Source organism: Mus musculus, chromosome 6, assembly GCF_000001635.26.
Source record: "Mus musculus strain C57BL/6J chromosome 6, GRCm38.p6 C57BL/6J".
NCBI classification, from domain to species: domain Eukaryota; kingdom Metazoa; phylum Chordata; class Mammalia; order Rodentia; family Muridae; genus Mus; species Mus musculus.
The window spans coordinates 130,307,527-130,320,872 of NC_000072.6; positions in this window are offsets into that span (position 1 = coordinate 130,307,527).

Consider the following 13,346-nt stretch of genomic DNA (forward strand, 5'->3'; position numbering starts at 1 on the left):
GCAAGAGGAAGTTATATGAAAAAAAAATTCACTATGCAGCATACATGATCTAATGCCCATAAAAGATACAATCTGATAATAGATATCAATGTATTAGCAAAGAGTAAACAATTGTAATTGGCATTACCCTTACATTAATAAATGAGCTAAGAACCAGCAGATAGTAAAGACAAGCTGCGCTTGTAATAGCATTCTTTTCTATTTTTTAATTTATGAAGTTTTCTGAAGTGATTCACCATTTGACTTATTTCTTGACAAAAGACATCCTTCAATTTGAGAATCATTTTCCACATGGTTATTTATTAATATTGCTCTTAGTTTGGGTGTGCACAGGCCAATGTGCATGTGTCCAAAAGACACATTTTCAAAGTGAGTTCTCCCACTCTACTTCTCTTTGATTTACAGGGATCAAACTCAGCTATTCAGTAGGCAGTACATTTACACGCTGACACACTTTACCAGGATACTATTATCACATCTTTCAAATAGGTAATATATAAACATGTAATCCAGTTAAAGAGTCATGAACTCCATAGATTCCTCTACCTTGATTTCTTAGCGCACAAGTTCCCACATACTCTGAAAGAAAATCACCAGTGCAGAATAACAGTTTTCACATGCTGCCAGATTTAACCTGATATAACACAGCCAAAAGGGCTCCCATCAATCCTGCTCTCAAGTCACACCATATGAAATTCTCTAGAGTTTATTTGAACATTTGATAGAAAAACAATAAAAGCAGCTATTGTTACCTGTGACTCTAGCTGAAGTGAGGTGGGTAGAAGGAATGGATGTCCCTGTTGGGGTAATGTGGGTCTTTCCTGGTCTGTATCCCCTTAGAGGCTCCAAGAAGAAAGGCAGAACTAAATTTCCTCTGAGCAACACTCAATCTCATGGTTTTCTGCCCCTCCTCTTGACCAAATCAAAAAGAGGAAATTGCTTTTGAAAGCTGAGTCTGAAGGCAAGGGAAAGAAGCAAAATATTTTGCCAGATGCTGCAAAAGAAATGTCTATACATGATATTTGAAGGCAGAAAAGACTAGCATTCCTGCACAGAGAGCAAAACCTGTGTCTTTCGCAAAACCATTGGGAAAAAGATGGACTTAAACTTGTCTGCTCACAATTTTTTAATCGACTTTTGGAAATCTTCTATTATGTTGCTATTTTATATTTATTTTTTGATTTTGAATCATGATAATGCATCCTAGTGTTTATTAGAAATGCCTTTAAGGCACATTTCCACTGGTAAAGTCTGCATGTATATGGTTCTAGATTTTTAATCATAGGTAATATAGACTGTGAACAGTGATGTCATTCAATATAAAGTGGTTTGGGGTATCAAATCTAAGACAATGAGCATGCTCAGCAAATACTTTTTCCCTGGGCTATAGACTCATGCCTCGGTTTGGTTTTCTTCTGATTTTTTTTTCTTTTGGTGGTGGTGGTGGTTGTTGTTTTGAGATAGTTATAACTTGCTATGGATCACAAGCTGCTCTCACACTAACAGTCCTCTTGCCTCACTCGTTCCTTTGTTTAGAAAATACTAAGAAAGATATTTTATGCATGAAATCATGGGATTCAAGGAGATACATATTTTAAGATACCTGATATAGATTATCACATGATATCTAGTTCATTTACAATCTATCAGTTAGTATGAAAATATTCACAACTGATATTTAGAGATGAGATGAGGAGATTTTTCTTCTGTGAATTTTTTCATTGGGTTTGTGATGAGAATTCCTGCTAAAAAGGTGTTTCAGTCAGCTGATTTAAAGTACAGAAAGGTGAGGTTGATGTCATGCCATGGGTCATAAGACTATTTCTTACCAGAGGCTAACTCTAGCCCTTTAAGTAACCTGTGTCAGAACTAACATCCTTTGATTAGTAGATAAAAACTTCATGAAATCTATGAACATATCTGACTACTAAAATCCATTTACCTGAAGGCTTAGAATGTCTTCTGATGACCTGTGGCAAATCTTGTATCTTTCTGCAATCACCTCTCTGTTGTACAAACAAATGTATAATAAAATTGTCCTTATTTATGATTTTCTACATCCTTCAAAACCTCAAAACTTTATGAAATTGGTTCTACATTTGAACATGGAACCATGATCTCTTAAAATTTTTCCAGAACACACTATCATTTATTCCTTTTAAGGTGAAAGCTGGATTTTGCATCAGTAGACCTTATTTGAACACCCTTGCTGTGAAACATTGTTACTGAAGTTGCACATTCTAGTGATGATTCACATGCTGGATACATTAGACACTTCACTGGGATTGAGGGTACAGTTCAGGGTAGGGCATGTACAGAGTCTTGACCTCATACACCACAGTAATCATAATAGCAACAATAATAATACAAATGATGATGATAGTAACAAAAACAATGATAATAATAACAGAATAAAGAGAGGAAGTAAAAGACTATTTGATTTCAATAGTATATTGCTATGAGCTTACCAATTTTAAAATATGTTCACAACTTTCAAAAATTTTATTTTCATTTGATTGTAGGTTTTCCAACTGGCTGGCTTGTTTTTCATGAAAACAATTTGAATTGTTCTTTAACTCAAGAGACAGTGATTAACCACACACTGGGAAATTGTGGATGGCTCAAGACTAGAAGAGGAACTGAAGATACACTGTCAAGCCTGATGCCTAATAGAGTAGGTAGGAGGGGACCACCTGCTTTTCTCTTCCATTACTAAACTAAATTCCAGCCAGCCTTGAATTATAAATACTCAGTGGCTTCTTTAGTTCTTTCTTTCACTCCACCTCCATTTTCTTTTCTCCCAGTTTATAAACTATTCATGTGCTTATCAATAGACAGTGTTGCCTGCTTCTTATATGACCAAGGTCTGTCTCCTTAAATTGTTTATTTTTATAGATGTATGAAAAGAACTTTTATATTGATTATTATTGTTTCATGTGTGTATGTTTAATAATGTTTGAGTGCATACAAGCCATGTGGTATACAGAGGAAAACTTTGGGGGTTAGCTTTTTTCTTCTACAGAGAATTCAATGAAACAATTTTTTGGCTGTCATCAGGCTATGCTGTAGTGCTTTTACCCACTAAGACAATTCAAATTCCAGTTTTTGATACTTTAACACAAATATGTATGAGTTACCACTCAAGTCTGCCATTATCATGCACCTGACCTTCATTGAAACAGATGACAGACTTTACATCATCTCAACAGTGTCATGAAAGTTCTGTGGATGGAGCGTGGATGATTCCATAACACCTCCAGCTAGTCACTTTTGTCTGTAACCCCTCACCCTGGGGGAATCATTCTATTTATAAACTACACACACACACAACACACACACACACACACACACACACACACACACACACACACACACACTGGGGGAATCATTCTATTTATAAACTACACACACACACACACACACACACACATGCACACGCACATGAACACGCACATACTTATACACACATACACATACACACAGAGTACATGGGTAGTGGGGTGGAGAAGCAGCAGTGTTGAACAAAGTGGTCACAGTGTCCCTGTGCAGGCAGATGCTTGTGCCATATCAGCTTTCCTCAGAAAAGACTCTGAAGAAGTCAGCTGACTGACTTACGGGCACTATGGACATATATTCCAAATACATCATTAATTCATGCATGAAATATAGATAAAATTGCCACTTAAAAAGGCCTGAGTTTTTGCTTCCCATGAAGCATGAGTCTGCCAGCTGAGGTGTCATTCGTGGAAACACCAAACCAGGCACTTGTGACTTCATGTAAGTCCCATCATTCACATATTCTTTCACCACAGTACATCAGAAGTCCTGTTTCTTTATAGGGTTGCTGTGAAGGTTTAATAAGATATACAAATGGCATTTTGTTTTCTTGTGTGTGAGAGAGGGCCTCAATATTTAGCCCTATCTGGGGTGGAGTTTACCATATAGAACAGGTTGGCCTCATAATCACAGAGATTGAATGATTCTTTCTCCCAGTTGCTAGGATTAAATGTATGAATCACCATTTGAAGCATCAAATAATGTTTTTAATCATAACCTGGAGAATGAATAGTAAGTTGCCTTCAATATCAAACATTACTTGGGGGGGCAACACTCCAGTCTTTGCCTACCTTATTGATATGATCAAAAGACTGATACTTTAAGCTTATGTTTTCATGTGGTCATCAAGATTGGGTCACCTCCTTCTAAGGTTTAGAGTAACTGTAATCTGGAATACTGAAAGAACCTGGTAGATTTCAAGAGAAAGTTCTTTTTTCTGTTGAATTTATTTGAGCATTTTAGCTTCCAGAATCTTTTCTAAGACAGAAATAGGCTAGATTTTCTAAGAATGCATGTGTTTGGAAGGACAGGATAGAGAGGGTACTTGAGCAAAAGTGAGAAACTGACACATCTACAGCTTTGAGCTATTGCTGCTCTAGAAAACCCACATTCCATCCTCCTCTGAGAGGTTTATGTCACCTTGCACACGGAAATATTAATGGTGCTGAGATATTCTTGCATCCTTATCTCTGCTAAGAAGGTGTCATCTTTACCACAGAGGCTAGCCACATGCAAACGGAACACTTCTTTGTGATTTCTGCATATTGTTTGCCTCCTCTAACATCATGCAAAGTCTGTGAGCAAGTGTGTCTCTAGTTGCATATGTAGCAGAGGATGGCCTAGTCGGCAATCAATGGGAGGAGAGGCCCTTGCGAAGATCATATGCCCCCGTACAGAATATGCCAGGGCCAGGAAGGGAGCAGGAGTGGGTTGGTTGTGTAGCAGGTTGGGGGGAGGGCATAGGGGGCTTTGGGGATAGCATTTGAAATGTAGATGAAGGACATCTGGGTTCTTTCCAGCTTCTGGCTATTATAAATAAGGCTGCTATGAAAATACTGGAGCATGTGTCCTTATTACCAGTTGTACAATCTTCTGGGTATATGCCCTGGAGAGGTATTGCTGGATCCAGTGGTAGTATTATGTCCAATTTTCTCAAACCACCAGATTGATTTCCAGTGTGGTTGTACAAGCTTGTAATCCCATCAGCAAAGGAGGAGTGTTCCTCTTTCTCCACATCCTCATGAGCATCTGCTGTCACCTGAATTTTTAATCCTAGCCATTCTGACTGGTGTGAGGTAGAATGTCAATGTTGTTTTGATTTGCATTTCCCTGATGATTAAGGATGTAGAAAAATTTTTCAGGGGCTCATCAGCCCTTTGATATTCCTCACTTGAGAATTCTTTGTTAACTCTGTGCCCCATTTTTAATGGGGTATTTGGATTTATGTAGTCCAGCTTCTTGAGCTCTTTATATTGGATATTAGTCCCCTACCAGATTTAGAATTGGTTAAAAATCTTTCCCCATCTGATGGTGGACTTTTTGTCTTATTGACAGTGTCCTTTGCCTTACAGAAGCTTTGCAATTTCATAAGGTCCCATTTGTTTATTCTTGATCTTACAGCACAAGACATTGCTATTGTGTTTAGGAAATTTTCCCCAGTGCCCATATCTTGGAGGGTTTTCCCCACTTTCACCTCTATAAATTTCAGTGTCTCTGGTTTATGAGGAGTTCTTTGATCCACTTAGACTTGAGCTTTGTAAAAGGAGATAAAAATGGATCTTCTACATGATAATAGCCAGTTGTGCCAGCACCATTTGTTGAAAATGGTGTCTTTTTCCACTGGACGGTTTTAGCTCCCTTGTCAAAGATCAAGTGATCATAGGTGTGAGGAGTCATTTCTGGGTCTTCAATTATATTCCATTGATCTACAAATGTGGTACATTTACACAGTGGAGTACTATTCAGCTATTAAAAACAATGATTTATGAAATTTTTGGGAAATGGAGGTATCTGGAGGATATCATCCTTTGTGAGGTAACCCAATCACAAAAGAAGTCACTTAATATGCTCACACTGATAAGTGGATATTAGCCTTGAAATTTACAAAACCCAAGATACAATTTGCAAACACAAGAAAATCAAGAAGAGGGAAGACCAACGTGTGGATACTTCATTCCTCCTTAGAATAGGGAACAGAATGCCCATGAAAGGAGTTATAGAGTCAAAGTTTGGAGCTAAGGTGAAAGGATGGACTATTAAGAGACTACCCCACCCGGGGATCAATCCCATAATCAGCCACCAAACCCAGAGACTATTGCATATGCCAGCAAGATTTTTCTGATATGACCCTGATATAGCTGTCTCACATGAGGCTATGCCAGTGCCTGGCAAATACAGAAGTGGATACTCACAGTCATCTATAGGATGGAACACTGTTCCCTTAATGGATGAGCTAGAGAAAGTACATAAGGACCTGAACGGGTCTGCAACCCTATAGGTGGAACAAAAATATGAACTAACCAGTACCCCTAGAGCTCGTGTCTCTTGCTTCATATGTAGGAGAAGATGGCCTAGCCTGCTCTTGCGAGCAGGCAACTGGCCAGCAAGAATGATGCTGCAACAGGATCTTTCCGCACACGTTTATTGGGAGAGCTTAATTGCAGAGGTGAAGTGACCCCAAGCCCAGAACTGGTGCTGCTTATATAGGCCTAGGAGAGGCTTGTCTCACACCTGGATTGGTTGTGCTTGGGTTATGCTTACCACCTCATTTGCATGCCTACATTTGATTGGTTAACTTGTCTCTCATCTGATTGGTTAACTTGTATCTCATCTGATTGGTTAATTTTGGTTAATTCTCAAAATCTCATTTTGGCAAAAAAAAAAATTTACTGCCTATGTATGCAGGCCACCAGTAGTCTGCCCCACTCTGCAACGGGACATGTGGCTTCCCACACCCGGCCATCAATGGGAAGAGAGGCCCCATGGTCTTGCAAACTTTATTTGCCATATATACAGGCCCAAGAAGTTTATGTGGGTTGATAGAGGAGCAGGGCAGGGTGAGGTTGTGATAGCCTTTGAAATGTAAATAAAGAAAATATTCTTAAAAAAAAGAAAGAAAAAGAAAAAGAAAAAGAAAAAAGAAACAGCTTTAAGATAGGTCCTTGGTATTGCAAAGATCATAGGCCAAAGTACAGGGGAAAGCCAGGGCCAAGAAGTGGGAGTGAGCAGGTTTGAGAGAAGGGCAGGGGGGAGGGTATAGGGGACTTTGTGGATAGCATTTGAATTGTAAATGAAGAAAATATTTAATAAAAATGCCTTAAAATAAAATTAAAAAAATAATAATAAAAAAATAAAAGAAGAAGAACTTTAGAGCTGTTTGTTCATTATTCTGGCCATAGCATTAATGAGAGATGATAGCTTACCAGTGTGCTTGATGAAGGAGGAATGTTATTGAGAGACTGAACACACAGTGGGTGTTTCTTTTTTCTTTGTTTGTACAGATAGGAGCATGCCTATAACTGTAAAGCCAAAGAGCTGCAGCTTTCTCTAAGCTTTGTACACTTGAGCTCTAAATTTATAGAAGAACGTAAACTGTTAGGAGGCACAATTAGCATTGAATAGTGACTACCAATGATATAGACTTGATTGACAGTTCAGTTTTGTTTCTTGAACCAAAGTGCAACATAAACCATGACATACCAAACTCACATCTCACATGACCAGGTAATAAATCTTTGAAATGAAAAACTAGAAGAAATATTTGTTTTCTGGAGTTTTGTCTTTAAATTTATTGTAAAAAAATATATAAACATTCATAAGCACACACACACACACACACACACACACAAACACACACAAACACACACACACACACACACACACACACACACACACACATGTTCCTTCGCTGTAAATGCCTTTATTTGTGAAAACACTATTGAGATAGACACAATCACAAGTCCACATTCAAACCTTCCAATCAGACCCTCAGGCCTCAGTGCTATCATTGCACAGCTGCAAGCCTCTCTTTCTGTCCCAGGCTGAGGTGAGGGATACCTGGAGTAATAACCAGACCACAGCAAAGGATGGGCTGATATCTTGCTTCATGGGGAGGACTGGTTTATACTGGCCAGCATCTCACCTCTTGATGATGTCTTTTCTGGTAGAACTTTAACTACTATAGAATATCATAAATTCACAGGTCTTAAGAAAACACAAAACAGTTCTATTTTGAGATATCCTCTGTTTGTATTCACCCTGGGCATTTGTACTCATAGCTGTTTTAACACTCTGCTTGATCTGCCTACATACAGAGTCCTTGATAGAATCAAGCACTGAGAGTAAGAAAATGAGAAAGATGATTCAAGAATGTAGTAAGAATGATAAAAGTGGATCATATATGGTTTCCTGTGAATATCTGGGCTCCTCAATACCTAGGATACATCCCTAGATACAAAGTACTCTTGGAGAAGTTAGGCAACAATCTGTAAGACATTTGCCTCTTCAGAGCAAACTCTAATCCAGCTCCACTGAATTCTTTGTGGAGTCTGTGAGCTCAGCTCATCCTCCTTTAGCACTCTTTTAAGTTTATTTCTTTTTCGTTTTTATTTCTTTTTTTATAATATGTTGTTTCATATACTTCATGACGGCCCAGAATTAATATTTAGTTGAAACTGCCCTAAACACTTGATCTTATTCCTTCTAACTTTTGAGTTCCAAAATTTCAGGGTGATTGCCATATGCAACTATCATATCATTCTTTCACTTTTCATTTTGTGCTTACTTTGGTGTTCCTTCATCTTGAATTTCATGTAATTTGGGAACTGTATTTTGGGTATTCCTAGCTATTGGGCTAATATCCACTTATCAGTGAGTGCGTATCATGTGTGTTCTTTTGTGACTGAGTTACCTCACTCGGGATGATATACTCCAGATCCATCCAATTGTACAAGAATTTCATGAAATCATTGCTTGTAATAGTTGAGTAGTATTCCATTGTATAAATGTACCACATTTTCTGTATCCATTTCTCTATTTGGGGTCATTTTGGTTCTTTCAGGTTTCTGGCTATTATAAAGATAGCTTCTATGAATATAGTGGAGCATGTGTCCTTACTACATGTTGGAGCATCTTCTGGGTATATGCCCAGGCATGGTATTTCTGGAACAGGTAGTACTATATTCAATTTTCTGAGGACTGTGAAACTGATTTCGAGAGTGGTTGTACCAGCTTGTAATCCCACCAGTAATGGAAGAATGTTCCTCTCTCTCCATATTCTTGCCAGCATCTGCTGTCACCTGAGTTTTTGATTTTAGCCATTCTTACTTTTCTTAGGTGGAATCTCAGTGTTGTTTTGATTTGCATTTCCCTGCTGATTAAAGATGTTTAACCTTTTTTTAAAGGTGCTTCTCAGTAATTTGGTATTCCTCAGTGAGAATTGTTTGTTTAGCTCTGCACCCCATTTTTAATAGGGTTATTTGTTTTTCTGGAGTCTAACTTCTTGAGTTCTTTGTATATATTGGATATTAACCCTCTATTGGATTTAGGATTGGTAAAGATCTTTTCCCAATATGTTAATTGCCTTTTAGTCTACTGACAGTGTCCTTTGCCTTACAGAAGCTTTGCAATTTTATGAGATCCTATTTGACAAGTCTTAGAGCACACACCTTTGGTGTCCTGTTCAGGAAATTTCCCCCCTGTGCACCTATATTGGAAGCTTTTACTTTAATCTCCTTTTACCTAAAAAAGGAGATTAAAGGGATACAAATAGCACTGTAAATTTTTAAGAAGCACAATATACAATTATTAACCGAGTAGCACGTGCAGAACTAATAAATCTTTATATATGTTGTCTTAGAGTTACTAGTTTGAAAACAAATAATATTCATACACCTCTTCAAGGTCCATAACCCAATATAGTTAGTCACATTTACAGATGCCCTCATTGAGTCTTGGGTGTCTCCCTTATCCCAGGTCTCTGTCTCCCTCTGGACACTAAACCAAACAAACTTTGGAAGAAATGTATTATTTCATTTCACATGTTACTACTGAATGTTAAAGGAATATGGATTAAGAATTTAGGTGAAGGTTCAAAGCCAAAACCACAGAGGAACTATTTTTCTAATTTGAAACATAGCTCAGGTTTAGCTATTTTAAATTTCCTCAGAGAAGGGGAAACCTTTCATGAGTAAGAACAAAATACTCATAGGAATGAGGGGCTTGGGAGTGAGGAAGGAGGGCAATGTGGAAAAAGGTTGACAGGATCAGGTGTTGGATGAGACTGGAGTGATGTACAACAGATCAGGAAATTGAACAGAGGTGTGTAGCAGTGGGGGATTGGGAACTGGGGGAAGCTACCAGATAGTCCCAGATCCCAGAAAAGCAAGAGGCTCCCGGACTGAAAAAGAATAGTAGCTGAAATACCCAACAAAGGGGAGAGAGAACCTTTAGTGACCATATCCAGTGGTTAGATGTGGCCCATAGTTGAGGGATGAGGCCACCCATTGTGAGCGCCTGACTCGCCAGCAAAGCAAACACCACAACAGGATCCTTCTGCAACACCTTTATTGGGAGAGCATTTACTGAGTAGGCAAGAAGACCCTGAGCCCATAACTGGTGCTGCTTATATAGGCCTAGGAGAGGCTTGACGTGACTCATACCCAGATTGGTTATGCATTCTACCTCATTTGCATGTTCCTCATCTGATTGGTTACTCTCTCACTGTATCTCACTGAGCCTCATTATCATACCTCATTTGCATGTCTCTCATCTGATTGGTTATTCTCTGTCATTACTTCACTGAGCCTCATTATCATGCCCGGGCCAGGCAGTCACTTGGTGAAAAACTTTACTGTATATATAAACATTGGTTGTTTACCCAGACTTATGTGGTGGCCAGTAGTAGCCAGCACCACCTTGTAATGGCATATGCCCCTTCCCACAACCCATCAATCCTCAAAATTTTAACCCAGAATTGGTTCTGTCTAAAGGAAATACAGGGACAGAGATTGGATCAGAGATTGAAGGAAATTCCATTCAGAAACTGCTCCTTTGAGATGTGGATCCATACCATATGCAGTCATCAAACCCAGATACTATTGCTGATGCCAAGAAGGGCTTGCTGACAGGATCCTGCTATAGCTGTCTCCTGAGAGATCCTGCCTGGGCCTGAACAATACAGATGTTGATTCTTGCAGCAAACCCACAGAGTACAAATCACGGGGAGCAAAATGGAATCGTTAGGGTAAGGACTGAAGGAACTGAAGGGATTTGCATCTCCATAGGAAAAACAAAAATATCACCAACCAAAACCCCCAGAGTTCTCAAACCAAAAACTACACATGCAGGGACCGTTGGCTCCACCTACATATGTAGCAGAGGATGGCCTTATCTGGCATCTATGGGTGCAGAAACCCTTTATCCTGTGATTCCCTACCATAGGGGAATGCTCCGATAGTGAGTGGTAATGCATAAGTGGGCATAGGGGAGGGGGAGCAACTTCATAGGGTGTACAAGGCAGGAGAAATGGGGGATAGGAAAACGGGTTTGCTAATGGGAAACTGGTAAGAGGTTAAAGTTTGAAAAGTATATAGAGTATCAAATAAAAATAACAATTAATATAAAAACATAATAATTCATAAAAAAGAACCTGACCTGGCACCTCTAATTACAGCTCACATCTTCTACCACTAAAGCCAGACAAGGCAGTCGAGATTGAGGAAGGGGTTCATGCCCGGGCCAGGCAGTCAATGTAAGCAACAGAGCAACAACTGCCTTGCAGGGCCATGGCTATGGGGGAAAGAGGGGAGTGGGAGAGAACCCGTGTCCTGCCAGAGTTCAGGTGCTCTAGGTGGTTAGAGAACTGCACACTATACACATAGCCCTGTGTGGGTGTGTGGGTGTGTGGATGTGTTAAGTCACTGATCCCATCTAGGTCAGTGATGGAAAAGGGGCAGCCCTAGGTACCAGGTTCTGTTCCACAAGATTCCCTGAGTGTTGCCTAATATTTGACAGTGGGGACTCTACATCTGTTTCCATCAGATGAATGAATGGCTGAAGACTTCTTCCCTTCATTCAGGAGACAGCTGTGCTAGGTCTCAGTCTGCTAGCACAGGAGAGTATCATTAATCTTGTTATAGTTTGAGTCTTTCCCAAGAAATGGGTATCAAGTTGGAGCAGTCATTTGTGGTCCATTCCTACCATTTCTGCTCCATCTTAATTCAAGTGAATCTTGTTGGCTGGACAAAATTTGACTCAAGGTATTGTGTCCATTTCCCTCCAATGGAAGTCCCACTTGGCTACAGGAGGTCTCCACTTCAGTCTCCATATCTCCAGCTGCCAGGAGTTTCAACAAGGATGAACCACATAAACACTAGGAGCTTCCCCCACCCCAGGTCTCAGGCTATTCCCAGAGATGCCCTCTATTGGTTTCCTTTCTCTGACTCAACCTTTTCCTGAACCCTCACACCCATCACACTGGATCCACATCCCCATTCCTCTCTTCACCCACTCTCTTACCTAGTTAACTCCATTTATCGATCTATCATGCATATTTTCTTTCTCCATCTGAGTGGAATATAAGCTTCTTGACTTGAGTCGTCCTTGTGACTTAGATTCTTTGACTCTGTGGACTGTAGCATGGGTATCCTGTACTTTATAGCTAATGTCCACTTACAATATGTTTGTGTCATTTTTGGTCAGGATTACCTCACATGAGTTTATATTTTATGGTTCATTTTCCTGCAAATTTCCTGATGTTATTGTTTTGAATGGCTATATTGTTTTCTATTGTTTAGAATTACGACATTTTCTTTATCCATTCTTTAGGTGAGGGACATCTAACTTGTTTCACATGTTTTGCTAGTACAAGTAAAGCCTCCATAAAAATATTTGGGAAGCCTTGTGATATATTGGAGCATATTTTAGTAAATGCTATGTATTTTTATTTGATTTTCTGACCATAAATACTTCTTTCCTATCTCATTCATTACTTGATCCTGCCCCCTTTTCTCCCCACCACCGCCTGTCTCCCTCCCAGGTTGCCCATCTCTCCTTCACTCCCTGCCTCCCTCTCCCCCTATATCTTCTGTGATTTTTTTGTTCCCCCATCTATGTAGAATTGAAGTATGCATGCTTTGGTCTTACATCTTCTTCAGCTCCATATGGTTTGTGGGACCATATGTGTTCTCTTTTGCCTGGGTTACCTCATTCAGGATGGTATTTTCTACTTCCATCTATTTGTCTGTGCTTTACATGAACTCAGTGATAGCTTTATAATATTCCATTGTACAAATGTACCACACTTTCTGTATCCACTTCTCTGTTGAGGGACATCAGGGTTGTTTCCAGTTTCTGTCTATGATAAAAAGTCTGCTATAAACATAGAGCAGCATGAGTACTTGTTATATATTGGAGTATGTTTTGGGTATATGCCCAGTAGTGGTATAGCTGGGTCTTCAGTTAGAACTGTTTCCAATTACCCGAGGAACTTCCAGATTGTTTTCCAAAGT